We start from the raw sequence: 6,000 nt of genomic DNA, 5'->3' as shown, positions 1-6,000 counted from the left end.
GCCAAGGCGAGCCGTGAGCTGACGGAGAAGCTCGGTCGTGGAAGCAGTCAGGATGATGTCGTCGACGTAGAGCAGCAGGTAAGCCGTCCCAACAGCGTGCTGGTAGACAAACAGAGAGGCATCCGAGCGGGTGGCCACGAAGCCAAGCTGCTGAAGGAAGGCAGTGATTCGCTGGTACCAAGCGCGAGGGGCCTGCTTGAGTCCATAGAGTGAGCGCGAGAGCAGGCACACGTGATCCGGCTGGGTGGCGTCGACGAAGCCGATGGGCTGCTGACAGTAGACCTGCTCGGCGAGATGGCCATGAAGGAATGTGTTGGAGACGTCCATCTGGTGGACGGGCCATGCACGGGAGATCGCCAGCTGCAGGACAGTGCGGATAGTGCCCGGTTTGACAACCGGGGCAAAGGTGTCGGTGAAGTCCACACCGACATGCTGACGAAAACCGCGAACGACCCACCGAGATTTGTAGCGCTCAAGGGTCCCATCAGGCCGGGTCTTATGCCGAAAGACCCATTTGCCGCTGATCACGTTGGCGTGCGGTGGCCGAGGCACCAGCTGCCAGGTGCGGTTACGCTGAAGAGCGTCAAACTCCTCCTGCATCGCGGCGAGCCAATGAGGGTCTCGAAGAGCCACTCGAGCCGACGATGGGAGGGGAGAAGGCGCCGAGGTGGACGGCACCGAGGAGTCCGCAAGAAGGTACTCGTCGACAGAGTACCACTGGCTCGGGCGGAGCGCACCAGTCCGGGCACGAGTCACCATGCGAGAGGGCGGCGGGGCCGGTGCGGCGGGCGAGGGTGAAGAAGAGCCCGCCGAGACCGGGCCGGCCAAGAGAGCAGGAGAGCCCGGCGCGGGCCCTGGCGATGCAGGCGCTGGAGAGGCCGGTTGGAAACCCTCAGTCGAGGCCGCCGGAGAGCCGGAGGTGGGCGTCGTGGGCGAGGCCGCTGTAGAGCCCGACGCGGGAGCCCTGGCGGAGGGCGAGGAAGGCGTCGACGCAATGGGTGTCGCGGAGGACGTCGAGGGCACCGCGGCGTCGGCCGAAGAGGCGGGGCCAGAGGCCGATCCCGCAGCCGCTGAGCGGGGCGCCGAACCCTCCGAAGCCACAGCCACCGAGCCTGCAGCCCGCAAGGCGGGCAGGGGGCCGAAGCTAGGAGGCAGCCCGAGGGAGGCCCGAGGGCGCGGGGGCGCACCAAGGAGGCCCGAGACCGAGCTGCCAGTAGCAGGAGGTGAGGGCGCTGGCGAGTCAGTCGGTGGTACCTGCTGAAACGGAAAAACCCTTTCATCAAAGTAAACGTGTCTAGAGGTGAAAACACGGTGAGAAACAGGGTCGTAGCAGCGGTAGCCCTTGGTGTTGGCAGGGTAGCCCAAGAAGATGCACACAAGAGAGAGAGGAGCAAGCTTATGAGGAGTGGTAGAGGCGATGCTGGGGTAGCAGAGGCACCCGAAGATGTGAAGATCGTCATAGGATGGGGGGCTCCCGAAAAGCAAGTGGTGTGGCGCAAAGTTGCCGCGGACGTGGCAAGGCCGAATGTTGATGAGACGTGATGCGGTGGCAAGTGCATCGGGCCAGAAGCGGGGTGGCACATTAGCATGAAATAACAAGGTGCGGACACAATCGTTAAGAGTGCGTAAGACCCGTTCTGCGCGCCCATTTTGTTGCGAGGTATAGGGGCAAGTGAGACGAAATATCGTGCCATGTGTGGTGAGGAGGATGCGAACCGCGAGGTTATCGAATTCCTTCCCATTGTCGGTTTGGATGGCATGGATGGGGCGACCAAACTGGGTGGTGACATAGGAGTAAAAAGCGGTGAGAATGGATATGACATCGGATTTCCGCCGCAACGGGAAGGTCCACACATAGTGCGAAAAATCATCTAAAATGACGAGATAATAAATGTAGCCGGTATTACTCGCAACTGGAGAAGTCCACACATCACTATGAAGTAGTTCAAACGGATACGATGCAACTGACGAGGAAGTGCTAAAGGGAAGCCGAGTATGTTTGCCTAGACGACACGCATGACAAGTGTGACCGTCGGTCTTATTACAAGTGAAAGAAAAACTTCGAAGAATATGACGAAGGGTGGTGTCGTTCGGATGTCCCAAGCGAGCGTGCCAAAGATCCACACCGACGGAGAGGGCGACCGGAGAGGTGTTGGTGGAGGCGGGAGGGTGGACCGGGTAAAGCTCATCGGGGCTATCACATCGGTGGAGCACCATCCAGGTACGGGCGTCCTTGACAGAAAAACCACACATGTCAAATTCAACGGTGACAGGGTTATCACGAGTAAGAGAACGAACGGAAACAAGATTGATAATGAGTTCGGGAGACACAAGTATATTAGATAATGAAATCGGTGTAGACGTAGACGGAAAGTAAGCATGGCCTATGTGTGTAATGGGAAGGGATGTTCCATCACCAACGGTAATGCGATTGGAAGTATGAACGGGATAAGAGGAGTGGAGAGTACCGAGGTTGGCAGCCATATGAGAGGTGGCGCCACTGTCCATGTACCAATCACCGCCACCCGTGTAGTTGGCCGGTGAGGGGGCGGACTGAAGCGCCGCGAGAAGGGCCGGATCCCATGGAGCCGGCGGGAGCGGCGGCGCCGACGGTGACAGTGCGGCGTATGGCGCCGCGGCATAAGGCATCGGCGGCGGCGTGGTGTATGGCGCCATGCCATAGGCGCCTAGAGAGGGCGCAGCGTACGACGCTGGTGGAGGCGCGGCGTACGGCGCCTGTGGCGCGGCGATCAGCGCCTGGTGCGCCGCGGGGCGTGGCCCCAGGAGGCCAGGAGCGGGCGGGCGGGGCACTGGCATGCTATACGCATGAACCAGGCCCGTCCACGGGTTCTGGGCCGCGGCCCAAGGCGCGGTGGCCTGCTGCTGACGAGGCTGGCCCCCCTGGCCGTTTCCCTTACGACCACGACGCCCACCACGGCGGCGATCGGAAGAGGCAGGCGGGGGTGGCGGCCCCTGGAAGTGGCCCGCGGGCGGTGGCGGGTATTGCCCGTAGGAGGCCGCCGGAGGAGGGAACCGCGGCGCGGCGGGCGCCTGTGGAGCCGGTGGGGGCGGGCCACCACGGGAGGTCCCGGCAGCAAGGGCGACGTGGGTAGCCCGAGTTTTTGCCATCTTCATGCGACGTTCCTCCAGACGTAAGTAAGCCACAACCTTGGCAAAGGTCGGCTCCGGGATCAAGGTGAGGTTCGAGGCAGCGTTGCCGAACTCTTCATTGAGCCCGGCGGAGAGGGTGCTGAGGAGGAGATCATCGGAGATGATTTCGCCAAGATCACGGAGCTCATCTGCAAGTTTCTTGAGACGCATGCAATAATCATCGACAGAGGAATCAAGTTGATGAGACCCAAAAAATTCTTGCTGAAGAAAAACCCGGCGTTGGAGTTGGTTGTCGGTGAAGAGCCCGTTGAGTTTGGTCCAAACGGCGAGGGCGTCGTCCCCATCGCTGACCACCGTGTGGAAGAGATCTTTAGAGATGGTGAGGTAGAACCAACGGATGAGTGTAGCGTCGATGGTCGTCCACTCTGCATCACCAAGCATGAGGCTGGAATCCACGGAACCGTCGACGTGATCATGGAGATGATACTCGCGGAACACTAGAGAGAAATATGTTTTCCAGGCGTAGTAGGTGGAGGTGGAGTAGTCAAGACACACGGGGACACGACGGTGGATGTCAAGATCGCGGATGAGCACGGGATCCGGGCCGGCGAAGGGGTTGGGGACGACGGAACCGGAGGCGGAGGAGGCGGGTGAGGCCATGGCGATGTCGGGTGGGAGAGGGAAGGTGGTGCTGCGGCTGGAGGGAAGCAGCGGCGGCAGGGAGAGGGGGCGGCGGCGGCGGTGAAGCGGCGGCGGCGGCAGGAGCGGAAACGTTTTAGGAAGAGGATCGTGTGAGGGAAACTGATACCATATTGTTTGGCAATGCAACTCTCAATTGATTTGGGTGCATACACGCACGTATATATTTACAATGAGTAGCCCACGGCCTCAACTATACATGGTAATTAGGAGGCGGGGCAAGGTAGGAAATGATCCTACATATACATGCGATATACTGCCTATACAAAAGATATTCAACATGTAGTAGTTCCTTTGTATGTTTTGTACTTCTCAAAATTCATCTATGGTTGATTCTTCACACCTACATGCTTATTTCAAAATCACATTTCTGTTTTTAAAAACTAGAGGACCTTTTGGACGTTACTCAATGGTTAAAACTTTCGGCACATTACATAATTATTTGATGTTGGTAGACCTCAATGACCAGGAATTTCCATTATGGTTGTGTTAGCCCTCTCGGCAAACCTGAATTTCCAATCACTATAGGTATCATCCGATCTAATTCCCCATGCTTGAACCTTCTTTCTTCTCACAATCTACATGGGATGTATACATCATCGACAGCCGCAGCCAACTATGCCTTGCCTACTGTGCTGGCCGGCTGCTTACAGTCGAGCTACACACATTGGCATGTAACATGCTATAACTAATCACTCTGATGGGTTGTTCATCGTGGTTACCTCTCTTTATTTTGGCATTGCCCATATTGCTTGAGATAGCCTATCATTTAATATGCCTACTGGAGCGACAGCCATATCTTCGTTCAGTAGTGCACTGATCACAGCAAGGAGCAGCCTGCTAAAGTATAGGCTTGGTATCTACTACCATAGTAAATTTAATAGGTTTTCTCAAATATTTTGGTACTAAGTAGTTCTTGGCTTGCTGTTCATATATAGATTATGATACTATTAATTAGTCCATGTTCGGAATTTGTATTCCCAAAGAGTATCATAATTTAGGAAGTTGGCTTATTTGTAACCACAGTAACACAAAAGTTAAGCACACTAATTAACCATGATTTTTTTTGGACGCAGTTCAAGGAGTTCAACATGATGGCTTCTTGCGTTGTCAAATTGCTGTTATCTTTCTCCCTCCCCTCCCTATTGCCCAATATCATTATGTGTTACTAAGTTCATCAACAGAAATATTGTACTTTTTATGCTAGCAACGTTATTCATAAACCCCAAGTTAGAGTTCGTTACCTCAGTAGTTCCTATTTTTTTACTCCTCACAAAATCGTGATAATCTGGTAAGATGTCATCCAGCAGTTTCGTGGAATCAAAACAATTATTATCAAGATTTTTTTGTTGTACTTTCGCTGAGAGATGTTTACCGTGGCCTCAAATTGACTATCTTCACCTGAAAACACGTAATTTACTGCCTCACGTCTGTAGCCAGGATTTTTTTTTAGCTGAGCCAGATATATATTATTGGTTGGGTGGTAATCAGACCAGTTTGTTACTCTTCATAACCATTATCAGAAGCGCCCCCATATAAAAAAGCATTATCATAAGCCATTGTCTATGTGCTCCGGTATGCTACTCCTCGAAACTGAACCCAAGTAAACAATATGTGAAAGATATAGTTCTTCATTAAATAACATTTTATTACCAGTCGCTTCTAGAAACAATATGAATTTTTTCATTGTTTTTGCTCAATACTGTAGCATATGTACTTTGTAGACATTTTCCAAACATATGGGGAGCTTTAAAGAGTTTGTCCACAGAGATGGCAAGTTTTTTTTTGTTAACATTATTGTGCGCTGCTGAAGGTTTTTCTTTTTTTGAAGACGTGCGCTGTTGAAGGTTGAGTATACAACTATACATGCAGGGCCATTGTTTCTTTAAGGCATATAGTTCACTGAAAAGGATACAAAGAGAAAGTTATCATGACTACACAATATAAAATTCTTATTTTTTCACTTTTCCATGACAAATTATTTTCTAATCATTGGAAATTGGTAGGGTATGATATTTCTATTATTTTCAACCATTTTCTTATTGCCATTTGTTTTGGGGAACAATATAAAAAGTAAGCCCTCTTTGGAACAAACAATTTTAAAGGCAAGTAAAAACTGTAAGACTAGAATGTCATCACTTCCTCGCAAATAATGTGTGGTTTCTTGTTTATTACCTATAGATGATTGTT

The sequence above is a fragment of the Triticum dicoccoides genome, chromosome 7B, assembly GCF_002162155.2.
Source record: "Triticum dicoccoides isolate Atlit2015 ecotype Zavitan chromosome 7B, WEW_v2.0, whole genome shotgun sequence".
Lineage (NCBI taxonomy): Eukaryota > Viridiplantae > Streptophyta > Magnoliopsida > Poales > Poaceae > Triticum > Triticum dicoccoides.
Note: the sequence above shows the minus strand (reverse complement) of the source record.